This window comes from Hesperophylax consimilis, chromosome 4 (genome assembly GCF_061612785.1).
Source record: "Hesperophylax consimilis isolate HC1 chromosome 4, BYU_Hcon_1.0, whole genome shotgun sequence".
NCBI classification, from domain to species: Eukaryota; Metazoa; Arthropoda; class Insecta; order Trichoptera; family Limnephilidae; genus Hesperophylax; species Hesperophylax consimilis.
In genome coordinates this window covers 26479896-26504718 of record NC_142839.1, presented here as the reverse complement: position 1 = coordinate 26504718, position 24823 = coordinate 26479896, and the positions used below count along the sequence as shown (strand labels likewise).

General features: G+C 32.6%; 1 protein-coding gene across 2 annotated transcripts in view; it reads left to right on the top strand.

Moving 5' to 3' along the window:
* The window catches only part of LOC149424471 (cytochrome b5), a 44901-nt gene that overhangs the window by 1861 nt on the left and 18217 nt on the right, over positions 1–24823 (top strand). Inside the window, exon 1 of one of the 2 annotated variants that reach the window (XR_016305790.1) lies at positions 22226–22432. The exons of the other annotated variant lie outside the window; for it this stretch is intronic. The gene's annotated coding sequence lies outside the window, so the exon portion shown is untranslated. Of the gene's footprint in view, positions 1–22225; positions 22433–24823 lie in introns of those variants that run through there. 2 annotated transcript variants of the gene reach the window in all.

Sequence of the window (24823 nt, the reverse complement as noted above, 5' to 3'; positions counted from 1 at the left end):
GTAGATTCTAGTTTGTTGCTGACATGATTGTAATGCTAATGGAAGGGTATGTAGGCGACACAATAACGACGTAAGTGAAGAAGGCGTCTACACAAATATATGGCGCACGGCCCGGCGTTTTCGACAGACCGACGATCGAATTTGCTCTGGTAAGCCTATAAAATCGATCTTTCCGCGGGTTTCAGATGAATTAAATCTGATATTTGTGTTACTAAATTCTCAGATGTTTCTAAATGATTACTTCGGGAAAAATAAAATCTGGGGCTTACCGCTAATTTTATACATGTAAAATGATTTATAAATTTTTCAAACCGCTGTACGGAAAATATTTTTAAGGTTGGGTACTGTTTTTATTCATCTTAAATATAAATAACTTACATCCGTGGGTATCGGTCTGAAAAGAGGATATTATGGTTACGAATTCGTCGTAATTAATTAGATGTGAACCGCCAAACGAAACTGATTGATCTCTGTTTCATCTGTTGGTGGTGGGCTTATTTCGTATGAGGGTTTTTTCTACAACAAACGGTCGCGTGTTCATTTAATATTTGAAGGTTGTTGAAGCGTTGCTGAAAAGTTTTTGACTTTGTGGCAAGTCTGAGTAGCAAGATTTCGCCAACTTTAATTTATAATTTTCCCTTCAATCGCCTAATATTGATGAAGGAAACTATACTGATTCAAGAAACTTTTTGCTCTTACTTCAGAGAATTTTTTTGCAAAAATACCACAGTGTTAATCTACAAATAAAGATGGGCAAGGTCCAAGATGGCCGACCACGCATCGAAGGGATGGTCCAAAATGGCCGCCCACGCACTGAAGGGATGGTCCGAAATGGCCGCCCACGCACTGAAGGGATGGTCCAAAATGGCCGCCCACGCACTGAAGGGATGATCCGAGATGGCCGCCCACGCACCGAAGGGATGGTTTAAGATGGCCGCCCACGCACCGAAGGGATGGTTTAAGATGGCCGCCCACGCACCGAAGGAATGGTCCAAAATGGCCGCCCACGCACCGAAGGGATGGTTTAAGATGGCCGCCCACGCACCGTAGGGATGGGGCACTCAGTCAATTGTGTGTTCATAATCGATAGGATTTTAGACTAAAAATGGGTTGATTCCCAAAATGTAAACAATTCATCAAATTTAAAAGTTCAAAGTAGAACTGAGAGACCGGTCGGTGGCCGAGTTGACATCGCGTTTGGGTCCCACCCAGGCGTAGTGTGTTCAATTCCTCGGCTGGCTAAGTCCTCCATCACAACACAAGCAACATTTACAGCTTACTGTGGTGGTAGTAGGAGATTTTGTCATGTTATTCGTAACCCGGGAATGTTTGTTTTTCTTTTACAATAAAAAAAAAAAAAAATTCACAGAACTTTAATTTTCTGTGAAAATTCGATTCAAGTTCTGTTATTATTTTATCATAGGCCGTTTGTTTTACAGTACTTGGATAATAACTTAATCAGTATCAAAAAACCCCTTCTAACATTGTATTTAGTTAGTAGATTTGAATAAAAATATACTTTCCAAACATACAATAAATAATAACACAAGAAGTGCCTTGTCGGCGGGTTTCTACGTATAATCTAGGCTAATATTTCCAATTGAGGCTTAAATTTCCAACGCAAAACCGTTTACCATATATATAGATAGATACCAATGATGTCAGGCGAGTCTAAGTGAGACGGAGCAACAAAAAATAATAATTAAAAAAAAAATAATTGAAAAATTCCACAATAAATAACCAATTAAAGTATATTATTATATAACATTATTACTACTTGTACCCGTACTTGTCTATAGCAGGGTCGGTGAACCCCCCCGACCTAGACGCAAAAGTCAAATATGTGCAAGTATTTATTAGATTCACACGTTTTCCAAGGTAAGTATATTTTTCCAATGAATTCGAATATTAACTCCGGTTATGAGAGCGTTTTGTCGTTTTTCCGGTTTAACTTCTTTTTTTCTTATTCTTTAATAAAATGGTAAGAAGAGCTTCACAGCAACTCACCTCGATAAGTTCAGCCATTATTTTGTTTTCTGTCAATATATATGTCAGTGGCGTATATACAGAGAAAAAATACTAGGGTAGACCAAGGCTATTCGGATAATTTTTTATGTTTTCTTGAAAAAAATAAAAACATTTGCATTTTCGAAAAAAAAATTATTTAATATTAAGCATTTGACATTTTTATATGTTTTAATTTTAATGATCATAACATAAAGTAACTTAAAAAAACATATGACTATTACTGTACACCTCTCCACCGATCCGAATCACCACATATATATGCGGTGATTCGGATCAGTGGTGGGGCTACTCGGATCAAACCCTAAAAAATAGTTAAGTATGAAAGAAAAACAAAAACCAAAAATAGGTTTAATAACCCATTACTTATATGAAAGTATCATGACACTTATTACACTCTTATTGGCTTACACACCGCACAAATAAAAACTTTATTAAACACTTTCTTGTCGTAACATTTTTTGTGGCACCATTCTTTGCAAGAAGGACATTGAATCCAATCTTCCTTTTGTAGGATGTTTGTACATCCTCTTCATTGCAATAAATGCAAAACCACTTTCTTAAAGCCCCAGCCGATGAAGAAGCTGTTATGGAAGATTTTTTAACTTTAAGTCCCGGGATACCTTTTCCTTTGAACTGTAATTTTGAGCGGTTTTTGGTGGCATTTCAATCATCAATTCATCCTTTTTACTTTTACCCTTATACAGGACAAATGGAGGTATGAATGATCCAACTGCATTCATATAAGCCAAAACAGTTATATTTTGACCTCGCTCGACAATTGTCATTGATACCACTTCACGACTTCTCTTTTCAGCAATAATATGCGGTGGACGATTATTTAGGGGCATGCCGGTTTCGTCCATATTATAAATGCATTCTGGCCTTCCTTGTAATTGACAGTCACCTTTTCCAGTGTGTCATAAAAATTTGAAATTTTGTCTGGATCCATTCAGTTAATCCTTGCTCGAGATAGTCCTTCTGGTCTTCTTATGGAGAGGTATGGATGACGCGTAAGAAAACGATGAAACCAATCATGACCTGCCATTCCAACATCTGAAATAAACCTTCGTCGAGCTTGATTACCAAGACGATTACAATAATCAAAAGCGTATTTCCTGACCATTTTTGGAGTAATGCCGAATCCACGTTTAAATAAATAAACCAACCTTTCCGCAAACTGTTTTTCAGATTCAATATCTATTGCAGGTCTTGCTCCTAGATTAGAGATGATCCCGGTGATTGAATTCGTATGTCTTGTAATGTCGTGTATGGGATTCCGTAGCTCACAGCAGCACTACGTAATCCCATTTCACCGGATTTTACTTTCCTAATGGCTTCACCCATTGCAATTTTCGACCATAATTGATTAGTTGTCTTTTTCACATAATTGCGCACCATCTGTTTCAAACAAAAATATAAAACAATTAACGCATCGAATTTTAAAAGCACTAAAATATGATCCAAATAGCCCCCCACCGTCGGTCCGTTTAACCTCACATTTATCAATATGATATTTACTCAAAATAAAGTACAAAAACATGTAAAATGCAATGTATTGCGCTTTAATTCTGTTTACTGTGCATTTGATTGATAAATATATAACATATGAACATGACTAAATAGCTTACCTTTTCAGAAAAAACATTAAGAACGCAGAGAACAATATTACATCAGGCATTTATTTGAGACGTAACTTGTACGATATTCACACATATCGATTTTTAGCAGTCAACCCACGCAATCTGTAATATCGGTAATTTTACTATTATGGCATCCGGTAGATGGGGAAGCTATGTCTAAATTCTTTCATTGTCATTTGGTTACAATAGACGAGATATATCCATATTGCTTAGCTTGATCCGAATAACTCACCTGATCCGAATAGCCTCGGTCTACCCTATTGCTAATTTATCAAGAATTTCTTCAAATTACTAGTAATCTGGTTAAAAACTGAATTGTGGGCCCTTATTGAATAAATTGATAGGTTTCCTAATAAAATTGTGGTCAAATACGAATGTATTATCAAGATGTCGGAACACGTGTTCATAAAAATCCTAACATTTCCGCATTTCAACATTGTATATTATCAAAGTAAATCCAGGTGTATTAACAAGTGTTCCGATAAATTGGTAATTTACAAGGTTAAGTTTATTAGGAAACAGCTTGCAATTATTAACTGGATTACCAATAATTTTAAGGGATTTTTAATAAATTAGCAATATTCATTTTTATCTGTGGAAAACCAGAAAGTATGCGTCTACTTTTCTTTTTTCCAGAATTCTGAAAAAAATATATCTATTTGCAGAAATTTCTTAATACCGAAATTTTCTCTTTTTGGAAAATGTCATATTTATAATATTCACCCGTGTTCTCATTCTAATGTTCGCTGATGATATGAAGATATTTAGAATTATTGACAATATCGAGGACTGTCTAACACTTCAATCTAATATTAATAGCTTTAACGATTGGTGTCTTAAAAACAAATTAACACTTAATGTAAAAAAATGTCAACTTATGAGATTCCACAGAAAAAAAACCTATTGTTGTTCACCTACTTTCTCAATAATCACACCTTATTATCTGTTGATGAAATAAGAGACCTTGGTATAACCTTTGACACTATTAAAATTCATTAAACATATTAATAATATAACCAGTAAAGCAATGCAAATGTTAGGATTTGTCTTACGGATTTCAAAGGATTTTAAAAATTTAAAAACTGTCAAATTACTTTACACTTTAAAATAATTATTAATACACATTAAAATAATTTTATCTACCTACAGACTTGACGTTTCATCCTTGCTCATACTAATTTAAAGAAATAAACGCAAATAAAGCTATATTTAAGCAGTAAAAAAGTGCAGAATACATTGATTTCACGATCGTGTGTTGTTTGTGTGTTTTCAAACTTTAAAAAAGTGAATCTGTGCTCTATTTCATTGTTTGTGAAAAAAGGACAATAAGACACAACAATTTAGTGAATTAAACAATTAACAAACAGTGAAACATAACGAAATTTAAAGTTTATCCTAAATATCTAGAACCTATTAAGGTTTTTATTAAAAAACGGTGTTTTTTACTTTAAAAAAAATATGAATCCACATCAATTCATGGATTCTGCGAAGAAGGCAATTGATGATTTATTGAATTGTGTTCAAGATAAAGTGAATAAATTTAATAAAGAACAAATTAACTTAATTACAACAAAAACAAGTGCTATATTTAACTGGATGGGACATCTAACTCTTCAGTTATCTGAAGCAAAGGGAAAAATAGTCGAATCAACATTTGGATACGGCAAAGTAGCTGAAAACCAAAATAAAACATTGGAAAGTGATTACAAATTAATAGTTTCATCGAACAATGCTGACGAATCTTCAGAAAATATACAAAATAAAATCAGGAAGAAAATTAACTTAAGTAAGATTGGTGCAAAAGTGATTGGTGTTAATGCGATATCTAAAAATAGAATACTTATAAAATGTTCGACAAAGTACGATGCGGAAAAAATGAGTAAAGCTATTGGAGACGAGTTCAAAGACATCAGCGCTACAGAAATTAAAAAGAAAAGACCAACTATAATACTTAAGGGCATTGCTAATGACTATAATAAGGATGATATTATACAAGATATAATCGAACAGAATGAAGATATCAAGGATGTGATGATAGATAAACCAGAAATTGAGATGACGTTAAAAAAGATCTTGAAAAACAAATATAATAACACATCTAATTACATAATAGAAGTTAGTACTGAAATAAGAAGAAGGCTAGTATATACCGGTAAAATCTATGTGGGATACCAGAGAATACAAGTAGAGGATGCCCATCCTCTAGTGCAATGCTATCACTGCCTGGGCTTTGGACATACTTCTGTCAGGTGTCTTCATAAAGAAAAGGACAAACCATTGTGTACACACTGCTGGTGATCATTCATACAAAGATTGTGCTAACAAAGATAAAGAACCTAAATGTAAAAATTGTGATAAAAAAAATAAAAAAATGAACTGGAATATTGACATCAGGCATTCTGCAAACGATAAAACGAAATGTATTGTGTATAAAAAAATGAGCTTTTTAGCAAAAGAAAAAATAGAATATTGACTAGATATAAGATTAAACCTGTCTCAAAATAGATTTAGTGTTATTACATTTTATTACATAAATATCGTTATAAAAATTATAAAAAATCACAAATTAACTAACAAAAATAACATTATTATATTACATTATTTTTTTAATAGTAATATCATAACGTCACCTTCAAAAACATTTTTTTGTTTACTTAAACATGCATTTTTTCACTGTGTACTATATTTCATATTCATAATTATAAAAACAGCTTTTAAATTTTTTTTTAAATATGAAAAATATTCTGAAATAACACTAGATGTGAACATACAGTTTATTTTATATTTTTTAAGCCTTTATCAAAAATTACTTGTACCAATTAGCTTCAAATACAATCACTTTTATTTTGTTAAATATTTAACATTAAATTCTTCAATTTATACTCATAATATGTCTGTTAAACAAAACAAGAAAACAATTAATTACCATCACGAATTAAATGGCGCAGAATAATTTTTCTTATATAGATAATGATAATGAAATAGAAAGTAGTACAGTAAATAATTTAGAAGATTGGATAAAAAAACAAAACATAAATTCGTCTGATAATCTTGTTTGTATTCAATTAAATATTAGATCTATACAAAAATATTGGGATGTATTGCATATATATTTAATTAATTGTTTGAAGCATATTGACATTCTGATGCTATGTGAAACATCTATTCAAACTGAAAGTATGTGTATTTACAATATTCCTGGATATAATGCATATAACTACTGCAGGACTGATAAGTCAGGAGGAGGAATTATATTGTATATAAGAAACAAATTTGAATTTAGACTAAAAACATTAAAATCAATACATTTTGAAAATATATCAGGAAAGCTCATACTCCAGGACAAAACTAAAGTCAATATAATAGCTATCTATAGACCTCCTAATTTCAGTAAATCTTCATTTCTGACGGAATTATCATCATATCTTGAGACAATTAATAGTAAGGAAAATATTATCTTACTTGGAGATATAAATCTTAATTTGCTTGATGAACAAGATAATATTGTAACTTCGTATGAAAACTTACTTACTAACCATTATTTAACTAAATGCATCAATGTAGTAACCAGAGAAGCTGTATCAAATGGACAAATTACTCGCACGTGTATTGACCATATATTTGCCAAATTTAGAGGCAAGAAAATAACAGCTTGCGTCTGTGAAAATAATATTGCCGATCATTTTATCACTGCTATTAATATAAAATGTCATAAACGTCAGGTAGACTTTGCAAATAAGTATATTCAAATCATCTCACAAAAGGATATTGATAGACATATCAGAGATTATAACTGGAGTAAACTTATAGAGGATAAGGATTGTATTTCACTATATGAAAAAATAAAATCTTTATTTAATAAATTTTACAAGAGTAGTTCTAAAACGATAGTGCAAAACCCGAAAACACGACCTTATGCAATAAATGAATGGGTAAGCAGTGAATTATTATGTCAAATAAATAAAAGGGATAAACAATATAAAAAATGGAAAAGTACACCAACAAACAAAACATATGAAACAGAATACAAAAAATCACGAAACCTTGTCAATAAAATTATAAATAAAGATAAAACTAACTACTATAATAATAAATTTAAAAACTGTTTTAATGATACAAAAAAAACCTGGGATGTGATAAATAATATTTTAGGACGTAAACCCAAAAACGATTGTGATGAAACAATAACACGATATATGTTAAAAGATAGAACTGAGGATTCTGTGTCAAATGATTTTGTGAATTACTTCTCGGATAGCATCAGCAACATGTTACATAAATGCAATCACAAAGCTACTAATATTGTACTGGAAGAACTGCCTCACAGTTTATTTATACCAAGAGCTACTATAACTGATATTGAAAACATTGTTAAAAAAATGAAAAACTCTAAAAGCACAGGTATTGACAATATAAGAATGTTTGATTTAAAAAGAAATATAAAAACTCTTGGGCCAATAATTACTCATTTAATCAATACGATAATAAAGCAAGCAAAAATTCCACAAGAATTTAAATGTAGCATTACTAGACCAATATTTAAAGGTGGAAAACACATTGAACTGGGAAATTATAGGCCTATTAGTATACTACCTGCGTTAGAAAAAATTCTCGAAAAATTTTTATCAAATAAATTAAATAATTACATTGAAAAATTCGCTATCATAGATCCAAATCAATATGGCTTTCAAAGAAAAAAAAATACTGAAAAATTACTGCAAGATTTTTCCAATTACATAAATAATCAATTAAATAATAAATTACATGTTATTGTGTTATTTATCGATAACTCTAAAGCTTTTGACACAATTAACTCTAAAAAACTGCTAGAAACCTTAGAAAAAATTGGAATAAGAGGAAATGTGTTAAATTTATTTAAAGATTATCTTAGAAATAGAAAAATATGTACCAAAATAAATAATACTTTTAGTAAAACAAAGAATGTATCTGCAGGAGTTCCACAAGGTTCCATATTGGGACCTACACTATATATAATTTATGTAACTATAATGAAAAAACTTTTCTCTTTTGTTAAACATTTTGTATTTGCAGATGATACGGCATTGGTCATATCACATAAAGATCTAAAAATTGCAATTGAACTCATGCAAATTGACTTTAATCAACTTTGTAAATGGTCACATGATGCAGGACTATTAATAAATGCTAAAAAAACCAAAGTTATGCATATAAGATTACCTAATGCCAGATTTCAATTTAATCCTAATATTATTTCTCATAGTTTTAATTGCATCCATAAAAATATCCCGACTAATTGTAAATGTGAAAGCTTAGAATTAGTTACAGAATATGTCTATCTTGGTGTTACAGTAGATTGCTTTTTCAAATGGGACAAACATATTAAAAAAAACCTGTAAAAGACTCAGATCAATTGCTGGCAGAATGTACACATTAAATTTTTTCCTATCAATTGAAACACTTAAAATAATTTATATGTCAATGGCAGAATCTATTATAAGATATGGATTAACCATATGGGGAAATACTAGTATAACCAATCTGAAACAAGTCCAAGTTGTACAAAACGCAATTGTAAAATTACTAGTCGTCCCTAATATTTTTAAACAGAGACATAATACACCGTTGCTGTTTCAGAGTGCCAAAATTTTACCTGTTAAGGCTATACTATGGCAAAAAATCATAATTCAGTATATATTTACCCCGCAGCATAAAGAAAAATTAGAACATAAATACAGTACTAGATTCACGCGCAATGACGGGTTAATAGTTCCGAAATTTAATAATAAATACGGACAGAGAACGTTTGAATACAACATACCGAAGATATTTAATTTATTACCTGACACTATAAAGCAATGTAAATCTATGAATAAGGTTAAATATATGGTGAAAAATTGGCTATCGGAAAAAAAATATTTATTTTAATATGTATGAAATATTGTATGAAAAAATTGTTAATTCTGTAGATATAAGATGTAAATTATAACTTTAAAAAATGTATTTGAAACTAACTTTAAGCACCTGTTGACAAGCCAATTCAATCGGCTTAGCAGGACTTGTTTTTTGATATTATGTATTAACTATTTATTCAATAAAAAAAAAAAAAAAAAAAATAAAAAAAAAATAAAAAAAAAATAAAAATAAAAAAAACTTCACTTGTTAGAAGCCAACTAGAATTTAACACCACCATTTGGAGTCCTTACTACAGTGTACATGAGAATTCCCTTGAGCGAGTCCAACATAAATTTTTACGTTAAGATATTAATTTTAAATTGGGAATATTCATCGAAAACATTAATTACCCCTCTCTTTTACTATTATTGGGACTCGATACATTAAAAGAAAGAAGAATTGGTTTTGACCTATTTTATTTATTTAAAATCGTTACCAACCTGTTGAACTCCTCTGAACTTCTTTCGTTAATATGTTTCCGTGTACCTAGTCGATCAGTTCGTTTCAAATTACCCTATCATTGCAACAATACAGGATCTAACGCTGAACTCAATTCTATAATGAATCGCCTACATGTACTTGGTAATAAATATGTTTTGGATGAATCTATAAACATTGCTAGTTTATCCTCATACAAACACCACATTAAAACTGTATGTCAGCGCTTCTCTGATTGACTATAACCAAATACAGTTTTAGGCTGGCCGCATACATACGTTTTTCGTATTCGATTTCCGAATTCGTTTTCCGTATTCGGACATCCGAATGCACGGAATCAGTAGAAAATACATTAACTGCCGCACACGTTCGTTTTAGTTCCGAACGGAACAAATTCCTTACGCACGTTCCGAATGCGAGCCGGCGGAGAAACCGAATGGAAAAAACCTAATGACGTCATGTGGAACGCAGCTATTGCATACAGTTTGTTTGTGCCGACGCAAACGTACGGAAATTTCCGTTCGTAATACAGTGTTGCCAACGGATCTTGACCTAATATCGCCGTTTCTCATACATAAGGTAGCGTAAAGTAGCCGAATTTGCTGTTGGGTGGGATATGTTTAAAATTGATGAATTTCGTGGGGGGGGGGTGGCTAGAGAATTTCGAGAAAATATAAAATTTGTCCCCAGAAAAATAAATTTCATGGGGGAGGGGGGGGGGGCTAGAGAATTTCGGGACATGTTTAAAATTGATGTTTTTGAAGTAGCTTAATTGGCGACCAGTCGCCTTTTTGATTTTTTCGGCGCCGATTCTCGCTCTGAGTAGCCTAAATGGCGATATATCGCCCTTGTAGCGCCCTCTAGCGGATAGAGTTGTTGATATTGCCACTATTTCACAGGAGTTGGACGTATTATTAATATTATATGGTATTTGCTTATGGCTTGTGGCCCAGTAAGTCGGTATTGCAGATTTATCTTTTGCATTTACTACCTTTACGTTGAATGTCATCTTCTTATCTGTCAAATGACTCACGAGTACTAATTATAGGGTAATTAATTTACAAATATAAACTGTAATTTGACATCTTAATGAAAAGACAGCCGAATGGCGCGTAAACTTACAAACAATAACAAACTACTGTGGGTCAAGTCAGTCATCAACTTTAGTGACGTCGGGGTTGCGGAATTTGTTGTGATATTATTAATGTGCCTTATGTTCCTTATTACGTAAGAATATTTTAAAAGCATTTTTAAACAAAGTAAATGTTATTGATAAAAATGATAATGGATAAAATATACAGAAAAGTGGGACACTGTTAAAATGCATTAATTTCCATTTCCGGAATCTAAAATAATTCTTATTACTATCTAACTGATACAAAGTGCTTTACCGTGTCCCACTTTTCTGTAAATTTACTATGATAATTTGTATAGTAGTTCAATGTGATATCGGCGGCGAAGCGATAAATATCGAGCGTCTGCTGAAACCATGTACCGCTAGCTGTATACGGGAAGTACCTGCAGTACTCAAATACAAATATACGGATCGGTGGACTCTCAGTATACCACATCGTTATAGCACTCGGTTTTGTGGATTCCTTACCAACCCGTGGGACGACGGCCTTTACGCTTTCATTGTTTGGATTAAGATAGGTACAAGTACTGACTGGCTGGGGAACATTGATAGATGTTGGGAAATATTTTAATTCTTACCTGTGGATACTCAGGTTAAACTTCTTAATGAGTACTTGATTAGATGGATGAGGTCTCAAAGCGTTGTTGATAATCACTTGCTGTTCATCTGTCAACTCCGGTAATGGAACTTCTTCAGGCTCTTCACTCTCATCCGTCAAATCCAAAATGTAGGAATTGATATCCTGTTGCTTATTCTTGAGCCAGAACTCACGGTTGAAATTCGATTGTGTTGTTGACACAATAATGCAATCTTTCTCTTTTTGTTTCTTTCCTATATAAATGTTTTGGTACTTCCTGTTCAAGTTGTCCACCCATTCGTAATTGATGTGCGGCATCTCTTGGAGAGACTGGCTTAAGGAATTGATTCGTTCAATACGGACAGAATATGAAGTGGAAGAATCATCAGCTGACACCACTTGGACACCACAGGATCGGAATCAGATAAAACCACGGTGGCAGACGGCTCATCCAGTGATTCTTTCTCCACAGTTCCATTCTTTAGTTTATGTTCGAGATCTTGCTTATTGCTTCCTAATCCAGAAGCTTTACTTAAATTAGTAATCAAATCTATTATTCTCTTGTGACTTTCCGACATATCAACCAAGGACTTAAATCTACCCTTTAAGAAGCTAGAATTAGAGAGCCTAATCAATAATAATATGTGTATATTTGCTATCTACAGGTCACCCTCTTTCCAAAATATTGACCCCTTCCTGAATTCATTACAATCAATCATAAATAATTGAAAAAAAAACTAGAAAGACAAATCATTATAGGAGATATTAACATTAATACCATCCCGGATTACCACCGTCAAACAAACGATTATCTTTGTCTGCTTGCGGAAAATGGTTTCACTCAGACAATTAACAGCATTACTCGTGAACAGGGCCTGAGTAAATCCTGTATAGATCATATCAATGTGAATGAAAATAATTTTATCGACTCTTTTGTTATGCACACTACTATTTCAGACCATTACACTACAGCGATTTGCCTCAAAGACAAGCCCCATACCTCTACTAAAATTAAATTCGTTTCTCAAACAAACTTCAATAATCTACTTGACGAATTGAGTTTAGACAAATGGAAAAAAAGTTCTTGACCAAACAGACACTGATGCAGCAATGAATGAATTTGTTACCAAACTAAATGAGTATATTTCAAAACACACAAGCAATAAACCCATATCAAATAAACTAATAAAACTAACGCCATGGATCTCCCGGGGACTAGTCAAATCGATTCACAAAAGAAACCAACTGCATGAAAAGGCGAAAACGTACCCAGGGAATTTGTTATTGCAAGTGTATTATAAAAAGTATAGGAATTTGTGTAACAATTTAATTAAGTCAGCGAAAGAAACTTTTTATAAAAAACTCATTTACGAAAACAACTGTTCTCCAAAACGTTTTTGGGAATCGTTTCGTCAAATAACCAAATCTAAAATTAACAAATCTTCAGAAATTAAATCTCTATACATCAACAACTCAAACTCTCAAGTCCCAAAAAATATGGCAAATTATGCCAATAATTATTTCACATCTGTGGGAGATACACTTGCGAAAAAAATTCTCGATAAATGTATGACAACAGAAACCGATCTAGCCAATTTATCTATCCCTAATCTCAGTCACAAAATAGAATTAATCCAAACATCACCAAATGAAGTCATGAAGATAATTGACGACCTTAAATCTTCAAAAGCGTGTGGTCCAGATAAGATTTCATCAAATCTGCTAAAAATCATTAAATCATGCATAGCCATACCCATTGCTTTCATTTCTAATCTAAACTTTAAAGCGGGTAAATTCCCTAAATCACCAAATCTGGTAAATAATTGGCTTCTGATCTTGGGGAGAGCTGAATGCGAAAATATGCTAATTAACAGTCATTAAACTTGCTTTTCTTAAATTTTGTTTTCGAACTACCCTGTATTTTATTTTATATATGTATTACATTAAATTTATTTGTTTACCATTGTAAATTCAAAATCTGCTTAAAACCTTTCTTTACATCTTTTTATTTTATTTTTCTTTGTTTTAGTTTCTCAACTCTCTTTTAGATTTTTTTTATATATATTGATTCTCTAGAGCATTAATTCAACAAAATCAAAACAAAATTTCATGGAATGGAGAAAAAGCAGACATGTTTTTAAATATTAATTTGTTTTTTAATCTTTTATCTATTTCTACACTTCCTTTCAATTTCTTTTCTTTTTTATATATTTTTGATTCTCTGGCGCATTAATTTCACCAAATCAAAAGTAAGATTTCACGGAATGGTTGAAAAGCTTACATGTTTCTGTTTTTTTATATTTATATATACATATACTTTTTTTCTTTTTTGCATATTTTTTAATTCCCTATTTTTATTTTTTTGCTTATTTTTATTCTCTATTTTCTTTTAATTTCCTTTCTTTCTTTTATCTATTTTTGATTCTCTAGCTTATTAATTTCATCTAAATAAAAAGTAAAATTTCAATTTGATAAACTCACATGTCAATAATTTTTTACTATATTGCTATTTTTGAATTATCATATTTGAATATTCTTGTCTATTCTCTACGTTTATATTATTTAAAATATATAGTTAGCAACTTCTTGTATCAACCAAGAAAACTTTTCAAATTATTTATAAAGTGCAATAATTAAGTAAAAGTCAATACACTAGACAAAACAAGAATCGCATTTAATAAATCTGCCTATTTCTGATGAATGACTGTCCTAAAACAGGTTAATCTCCTAGTTGGACAGCCAAAGATCACTGTAATATGTAATATGTAATGTTTTTTAAAAATTAATAAAATAAATAAAAATTCTTCATAACGCTTTTTATCATCAAGTCTATTGAACTTCTGAATGACCCTGGTGGTGCTCGGTAGGTTCAGAGATGACATCCTCTTGGTATTTGTCTTCCCATGGCTACTTCTTCCATTATTCTGAGATTTCCAAAAGGGAGTAAATAAGTTGAGTCTCATGGCTTTACTGAGAGAAAGGGGAGTTTTAAACCGACCAGTCTGTTTGCTTTCTTTTGCTTCCTGTCTGGAAGTCTGCAGATTGTTTTTATTTTAATATTTATTATTATGGTTTCGTTAAATCGAACGCATCTATTAAAAATGTGCGTCAAACTTTTACACAAAACAAAAAACATCAAAACAAAGGAAAAAAAAACTATTAACACGATGTAAAAATTCATTTTTACAATGATGAAATGGGCGGTTGGGGTAAGTACTGATAATATGTGACGTTGCAATGATAGTGCTATCTCATATTTATTTTACGTCAAATTAATAATATTCCTATTATCAATTAAACGGTGAAAAAATATTTATTGTTTAATTTTTTGATAAGAATGTCGAATTAAGCAAATTTAAAAAATATATGCAGAAAGATTGCGAGAAAATGTGTTTGTGCAAAATACATTGAAGTGTGTTGACGTCATCATCATTTTTAACAATGGGGTAGGTAGATTGATGCATGGCTTCACAAGGATTAGATACTGGCTTCGGTTACTGGGCAATCTACTCGTGTGGAGAGTCATTTAAGATGAGACAATACCCTAAAATAACGTCGCAACCTTAACGACGCGACGTAAGAGAAGAAGCCGTGCACGCACAATATGCAACGCCCAACCCTGTGTATTGGACTGACCTTGGGTTGAATTTGCCATAACAAATGTTTAAAATAAAGTAGGAATCTTAACGACATAAGAGATGAAGTCGTGTAAAAACAATATTTGACGCGCGGCCCGGTGTAATGGACGGATCTATGGTCGAATTTGCCTTAGAATTGTGATGTTTGGATACTCACATAAAATAAACGAGACAAACATACTCCAAAAATTTTTTTGTTTAGAATATGAGGAGATTTATGGACAGACAGGCCTGGAGTAAACAGATTCCCACGGGAAAGGAGAGACCGGAGCGACAGTCGAGTTTGGAACTTGGGTGGATTGACAGCCCCGAGAAAGGGATACAAATCAGAAGTGTTGTTTGAAATTGCAGTTAATTATTGAATTCAAATGGTATTAGAGAATATTGCGGAATATTGAATTAAAGTGAAAGATTATTGATCCGGTGTTTGTGTGAAGTGAAAGTGATTCGACTCAGTGGGAAAACAATTAATAATAATGACAATAATAATAATTGGATAATTTGTAGAGCGCCGTTTTGTAAAAACCCACCTCAGGGGCGCCAGGTGTTGTGCAATCGCGATTGTGTTATAAAGTTGTGTTGATTTAAATGTGTAGTTCAAACTAAATTACTTGTCTTAAAAACATGAAAATAATAATAATAATGATCGCGTTTTTAAAACAGAGTGACCGTATATAAAGGCAGCAAGTTTTAATCGGGCTAGGTTATTGATTTGGCGAGATGGCATTCTATCCACGGAGACCGAAAAACCAGAGAATCAAATAGATTATTAACTGTGGGTTCGAATCCTAACAGATTAGGGAGGTACAATTTTATTTACAGGAATATTTAATTACCCTTTTATAAGCGTAGGGAGGAGGTCGAAAATTAAAGTGATTTAGCTATATAGTGTAACCAGGTAAGCTTCACGCTGAGAATGAGAGGTGCCTAACTGGGTGAGTTTTTTATATTATTTATTAAATTCCATAGGACCCCCTTTAAAAGACGGATACAACTAAGTTTACGACACCTGCCGCCCAAATAATGTTATCATTAAAAGGAATACCCTAGACGGATTGTCAATCAGCTGTGAGTGAGAGACAGGCCAATGACTTTTCATATATAGGCCGAGAGGCGCGGAGTACAGTCAGTCAAAGGGGAAGTTTTGCTAGCGTATGCCGTCCCAAATTGAAAGCGTTCGGATGCAACCAGACGGAACAAAATGAAAACTTTTCTTCTGTTATTTGACTTTTCTAATTTAATACTTTTCATCTATTGTTTGACTTTCTAAGTTACGAATTGGGATGCACAAAAACAAATCTAAAGTCGGAAGAGGGAGATGGTAATCTCCGAAATAAAACTACCAACCGAACAACTTTTCTCAACAGGTACCTTTCGAGAGGTAGGCAGCCTCTTTAAATTAAATGCAAAAATCAAACCAATTATCCGTTTATACCTTACCTGAGAGGATAGGTATTCAGTAGGAGTTACCCATACCTAATACACGAGGATGCTAGTAACCTCATAAAATAAATACTGGAACCAAATATTAAAATACAGACAGTCCTCATCCCAAATTTGGCATATCGAGTAGACCTTACATATATCTCACATGATAATTGGCTGAATGGGTAGGCACACAACCTATCGTTAATAAGCGGGCAAAATGTCGACAAGATCGTCGTGTGTTATATATGTATTGACCTAGAAAGGGATGTAAATCCCCGACGACGTGGGAGTTACAATGTTTTCTAGAGGTGGCTCGTAACTTAGGACCTTACGTGTCACACTTTCGCGACTAGATTCGTGACAAGGGATGTCATGGCTTTCCCCTTCTACACTCAGTAAAGTAGGTTATCCTGGAGGTGTTTGAGATTGGGGCAATTCTGAAATTGGTGATGAGACCTGGTTTTCTTTATTCTGGCGTGAAGGTTGCCGATTTGGAACAAGGGGAGACCCGGCCGGTTGTGATATCCAGACACGCAGATATCGATCGCCTTGCTCAAATTATCATCCATCAGTTTTGTTTGGTAAGCGGAGGAGCCAATCTTAACTTGAAAAAAATTCATTTCCTTTCCTCTCCTTCCCCTCCCAAAATATATACATGGATGGCGCCGACAACTAACACCATAAATTTATCGTATGTATATCACATATATAAAATCTAACACTTTATTATATTCACATTACCCTACGATAGGTAGAATCGAGTAGCTAGGGGGGGGTGAGCAGGCGACTTAGAAGATAAGGTTTATAAAATGGTTTTGAAAAACAGCGGTAATGGATTCAACTCACTCTATCTCAAAAGAACCAAGGGATACCACACAAAACATAAATAACTAGGTTTCTAAACCGAGAAACAAAAACCCAACACAACGTTCGGTGAAGCCTTTTTATACTGAACCGTCACGTGAAATGAGTACGTTCAAGGTCGTACGTCACGTAGACAAACTAGGATGTACACACTTGAAGGGGTGTGTAATAAAGAAAAGACGGCAGGGAGGACCTTCCTACCCCGGATATATATATAACCAAAGCCTTATGGAAAAGTTACCTACGGGACTTTGGGAAAATGTATAGTAGAAAGAAGAGAAGGAAAAGTTTGAAGTAGAAAGGGCAGATCATTACAGAATTAATGAAATCTGGTGCTTACCGCTAATTTTATAGTTGAAAAACTTTCAAACCGTTCCACATGAAATATTTTAATGGTAAGGTACTGTTTTTATTAATCTTGAATATAAATAACTTACATTTGTAGGGATCGCTCTAAAAAATTATGTATTATCGAATTCGGGCAAACCCCCCTTATTGGAGTCTTGTGTCCCCTTAATTGCGTAGTTTATAAGAGAGAAGGTCAAGGTTTTTATATGAATACTTCACATAGTTTTTTATTTACATATATTTGTTAAAATGTAATTGTTGGGTTTTGTAATAGAATGTGTGTTTGTTGGGTTAGCTGGAAGAAATAGGATGTAACCTATAAGCTATACCCTTTGTACTCTGTATTTTTGTGCAATAAATGTTTTTGAATTTTGAATCATTGCGCGTCGTTCGCATTCAGCTATTTCCAAAATCGTAAATAGCTACGTTCATTCTTATCTAGAACACAGTATAATGTATCAAGTTACTAAACAAATTGCATCATTTTAAACGTGACAGATGAATCGCGTAAATTACCGCCAGCTTTATCTATTTTATAAACAGTTACAGAAGTCAGATTATTATACCCGTGTTACAAAAATCCAAGTAAGGATTTAAACACTAGAAGAAGAAAATGAGTACCTTTAAATTGCGAAGGAACACCTAATTCTATAATAACTCGTCGAAGATAAATACACTCGTGGCTTGTTTATTGAGATTTCTTGCCCTTTCTTGGATCCTCTTGGCTTGAACAGTCAAGACGAGCCACGAAGAGCCAAGAAAAGCCAAGAAGAGCTAAGAAGAGCCAAGAAAAGCCAAGAAGAGCCAAGAATGGGCGAGAGAATGTAAGAAGATGCAAAAAAGTCAAGGCGAGCCAAGATGAACCAGGAAGAACCATGAAAAACCAAGAAGAGCTAATAGGAGATAAGAAGAAAAAAGACATAAACAAAAAAAAACAGCGCTAAATCAAATCCTTTCTTACTTCCCTTCCTAAATTCCAATATTGACTTATTTGGTTGCCTGTATACGAGTCGATTGAACTTCAACCTCCTTCCCATCCATAGAGCATGTGTTCCAAGTCCTAACAAATCAATGCCCCCTAGTTTATACAAGGACAGGAGTGCTCCTGACTGTGGTGGTACAATCGTCTCGTGTCGTACTATTTATTTATTGTTCTTCAAAAGTACTAGCCGGTTAAACTGAAATTAGTAATTTACTTATGCATACTAAAACGCTAATTATAAACACAAATAATTATTATATAAATAATCTTAAATAATACTATATCTACATGCTAAATTAATATTATAACAACTATTGATTGATATAATCACCCAGTACAAAGTATCTCTGCTTAGAAGCTACGTAGCCACAAAGCTGTTGCTGGTACAGGTAAATTTATACATGTATTAGTGGGTTTAACCAAAACATCCTAGATCACATAACAGTGGGTAGGTATGTGTTCATCCGATTATATAACTGCATAAATTTATAAATCAAGAAATATCTCAGCATTTTCTGATTGTAGTATAATTTAATTTAATTAAATAATCAATATCTCATTGGTAAAATTGTTTCGATACTCTTATCTGTTAACCTGTCCTTAGCTGCATAAACATTTGAAGATAAGCGTAAACTAGGGTTATTGTGAACTATTTTTAAATATTTCTTTATTTATTTTATAAATAATAAAAAATTACATTTTTGGTGACTTATTTGGTGTATTATGATAGTCGCACATGATTCAAGTAAGAATAACAACTATACAACATAACGGAATAGGAAAATGTTAAAGTAAAAAAAAAATCACATAGACGCCATATTAGAAATAAAGATACAACTAAATAAATGATAGAATTAAAACTTATTTTTAAAAACAGCGTTAGGAACTCATGCATTCCTTAAAGACGGCTCACCCCCTTTCAAATAGCCAATGTTGAACATTAAGGACGGGTGGTTTCGGAGAATTTGAACAATTCATCAAATTTCAACGTTTCTTTTTAAGTTCTGTGAAAGATTTTTTCAAGTTCTGTTTTTATTTCAGTTTTCTCAAGCAACTAGCCTACAATGATATAATAACAGAAATTGAATAGGACTTTCACAGAACCCAAAAATGAACGTTGAAATTTGATGAATTGTTCAAATTCTCCGAAACAACCCGTCCTTATTGTTCGTGTTTAAAGCTTTGAATATTTAGGAGCAGTGAACCAGAATTGTCGTGGAGCGAATGTGGTTCTAGTTTAAGGGAACACCATCCCAGATTTGATGAAAAGCGGGTGTGCTCTTGATGTTGTGGAGACACCGGCAGGTTATTTTTTCCGTATGTAGCACAAGCTTGTCTTAGTAAATAACTGGCGAATATCTAAGACCCTAATTTTAGCAAATAGTTCGTTTGAGGGGTGAGTAGGTTGACATTTAAATAGAATTATCAAAATTAGTTTTTGTACTGTAATAAAATAAAATAACTGGATTGAAAATAGATTCAGCACAGCCACCCCATTCCACAATGCCATATGTTGCTAAGGGTTGAAAAAGGGCAAAATAGACGCTTCTTAGAGTCTCCAAGTCTAAATTGGACCTAAGAGAGCAGAATATATGGCAGAGCTTATAGAGTCTTATTATTGTTTCATTTATATAAGCTTCCTGGCGTAGTTGGTCTTATATGATTATTTCCACATATTTAACTTCCTTCGATGAGTTTAGGGTGGAACATGCGCAATGGATATTAGGTGAGATTTCATGAGTGTTTAGATTGAGTGAACACGAGTGAGTGATTGGCTTAGGACAGTTAGGACAGCTGGACAACTATTGGAAGCATTATATTTGCGCATAGAAAATCTCATGTATTGAGTTTTGTCGATATTAAGTGTGAGGAGGTTTGTGTCTAGCCAATTCTTTACTTTTATTAGGCCATTATTAGTTTTATGAGTTATTTATTGGCATGATTCATTTTCAAATAATATTAATACTGTATCATCTGCTAATGATAATATCTTACCTCCAATATCCATAGTACACAGTGTGTTGATGTATATAATAAATAAAAGTGGGCCTAGTACACTACCTTGAGGTACCCCGTAGGACATAGATTATGTTTCGCTCATATGTCTTTTATCAGAGTGGATGAGAGTTTGTTGCTGTTCGTAAGATAGTTTTCAAACCATTAATAGGCTACTCCTGTTATTCCGATCTGTTGGAGCTTTTTAAGCAATAAGGGATGGGAGACTGCATCAAATGCTTTTGCTAGATCGAGAAAAAATAGTAAGTGGTTTGCGACCAATGTCAAGATTATGAGAGACGAATTTAGTGAGAGTGGCTATTGCATCTGAAGTACTCCTACCTTTTCGGAAGCCGTATTGATTTTCCGATAATATCTTGTTATCCTCAAGAAACTTATATAGTCTATGCTTCACCGCCTTTACTATAATTTTAAATATTGTGCTAAGTAGGGATATCGGTCGGTAGTTTTTTACAGATAATTTGTCATCTGCTTTGAAGATTGGGATTATTGTGGCCTGTTTTACAGAACTAGGAAATAAACCAGTTTTGAAGCTTAGTTCAATTATATGTTTAAGAGGAGAAGCAATACATTTTTGGATGTTTTTGAATTTTTTTGCTGAAATATGATCTTTCCTGGTAGAGTTACTGTTTTTAAGAGATGAGATTATTTCCATAATTTCTATTTCAGAGGTGGGAATGAAATGAAATGGATTATAGCTGGGAGTTGGCAGAATGGATTATAGTTGGTACGTCGTTTGCAAAGTCTTTCTTCTACACTTTGTTTATATCTAAAATATTATTTATATTTCCGATTATATATTAATATTAATATTTTACACACGCGCCCCAGCACTTCCGCCGGTGTCGGTTTCAACCAGGTTTCGCTTGTACACAAATGAGTATTGCTAATTTATTGAAAAGTTTTTACTAAAAGTTTATCGGGAACCGACTTCAAATTCGTTTTTAACCGGATTATGAATAATTTGAAGACATTCTTAATAAATTAGCATTATCCAATATTAGTAATTTTTCTCCGTGTAACGGCAAAATTTACGCTAATGAAGAATTTATACTTTTCACAAAAATTTTCCCAACAATTGCTTTTTTTATGTTTGCACAAAATATCCCCACGCTATCACAGCGACAAAAATAGGCTAGTAAGCAATAATTAATTTATGTATATATAGGCACACCGCCGCCATATAGCCATCTTCTCTCGAACAGTGCACACATCACTTCTGAGATGAATCTTGGCTGTCCTTCACAAACTCTATATAAGCTCATCAAACGTTTGATCCATTGGGCACTTTTGACTTACAATAAAAAGACAGTGTATTTAGAGAACAATTTAACGTAAAATTAACAAAAACAGTGACTTTGTGTTCATCTTTAGAGGTTTTTTGGAATAATCATTACCAAAATTGTAAGTATTTTTCCATAATTTTAATAAACATTTTTTTGTAAAAGTTACCTTATTATTAAATAATGCCTTAAAAAATATCAAACCGAAGTTAAATTCAGCACATGTGTGGTGTAGTTACCTTTAAAATAATGTTTATTTTTTAAGTTTTGCCAGTTTATTTGTTTTCCCTGTCAATGATAATAATAATGGTTGGTTAGTTTTTAATGCGTTTTTGAAAAATGTGACCTCATGGGTGCGTAATAAAGCTTGAAAATATCTTTACTAAAACAGATTTGAGCAACATTACATTTAAAAATACTAACGCTTTACACAGATAACAGATTATATTTAAATATTGATATAATTTAAAGTACCTAATTACGATATTAAAATTGTGATAAATATAATATACTATTACTAAAAAGATTAGGAATTGCTACATGTATTAAAAAATTCATAAATTTTATCATAGAACGATTTTTTTAAATTCGTTATAGGTTTAAAAAGTATGCTTCTGTACACGCGGGAAACTGGTTTATTTTAAAGGCGTATCGCTGATAGATCCGTTATAACCTCAGCATCTTTCACCTAAACAACGCGTGTAACAAAAAGAAAGGTTACTACTGCTACTTTCTATCCGTAAAACTATTAATGATATTCCTATACTTTTAAATTACTGAATAATTTTATAGACTGTTCTCAAATTTAAAAAATGGGTTGTTCACAGAATTTGAAAAATTCATCAAATTTCAACGTTGAAAAACTTGAAAATTAACTTTGAAATTTTAAGAATTGTTCAAATTCTCTGAAACAGCCCGTCCAAAGTGCCATGTCCCTGTTAAATCAACTCGATTTCATCATATTTTTCCACTGCGACAACCATAGCACTAACTATTCATATTACCCCTTACTCCCCATTAGCGCGATTTCACCGAACTGCCAATAAACCTATCTACTTATGACTGGGAGGAAAAAGCAAAAATAATTAGTTGTTTATATAATTGATATGTTTCTGTATTATTTTTGCAAAATATAGCTGACATATTGCGTCTATATTATGTTTGTAAAATGACAAGTATTTATTGTTTTATTTTGTATTTTCCGATTTTATGTCCGGGTTAAATCTTCCCCATAGGAAAAACTAAACCCTTCAACACACTTTTCCACAAATGATCATCTAGTCAATCAACACTATGCAAGTGCATTATATAAGCAAAATAAATACAAAACAATGCAAGAACTTAATAAAATAAATACAAAACAATAATATTATTATTAACTGTTTTTATAAATCTGATAATAATAATTATAATATCTCTTTCAGCGCGGGTGTAAACTGTGCACCCTAAAGTTTAAGTTTAGACTTACGGAATTCAATAATATTATTGATTAAAATTAAATTAAAATTAAAATGGAGTTCTACAAATTAAACTTGATAACAATAAATAAAAGTATCTATTGTACTGATGTGTATTATATGTGTGTACTGATATGTTATTTATGTGTGATTTTGTAAATTTTCGTCATGTATTATGTTTGTAAAATCCTTATGGGCGTGAAATAATTAAAATAATAAATAAGGGTCAATCTTTATCACGGAGCTCTCAGCGGCGGGACCATGGGTACTTCTGGTTTCTCATTTGTTTGGTCTATGAAGGGCCCCAAAAACATGCGACCAAAACCATTGCCTTGGATGCAATGTTGTTTATTGTCAATAACTGCAAACTACTAATATTTATACTACGACGAACTGACCTTTGCAAAATTGCATTTGATGGGTAGCCACTTAAATCAATTTTATAATATTATTGATTATTAATGAATATATATTTATAATTAAAATTATTTTAGCCTATGATTATGATGTATTAATTAGGATAACTATTTAAAAATTATTTAGATGGTGGGTCAGAGGATTCATGATCAATCTGAGGCTCCGATCAGCCAAGTGGTTTGCTCAGTAACGCAACATGAAATAGTAAAATAATTTGAACGGAGCTTTCACAGAACTTCATTTTTAACTTTGAAATTTTAATAACTGTTCAAATTCTATTAAACAACCCGTTCAAACAGAAAATAATTCTTTTTTTCAACTTTTTGGCGAAAATAACCTACTATGAACTAACAACTTGATTTTTAACGAGTCTTTTGCGTGATAATTTTATTTCGGTCCATCCATGTACAAATATTTTTTTAAACTTCTTAATCGTTTTTCACGGCCAAAAGTGTAATAATGATTTATTTTTGGGGTATTATGCCGTGTTGCGCTTCCTCCTTCTTTGGCCAACCTTTCTGACAGCTTTACAGTGTCCATCATCAGGGCAGATGTGTGATATGTGCAGAGATGTGCTTTATTTCAAATAAATCCATTTCAAATGGAATCCAATCCATTGCAAAATGCAAAATGGGTAT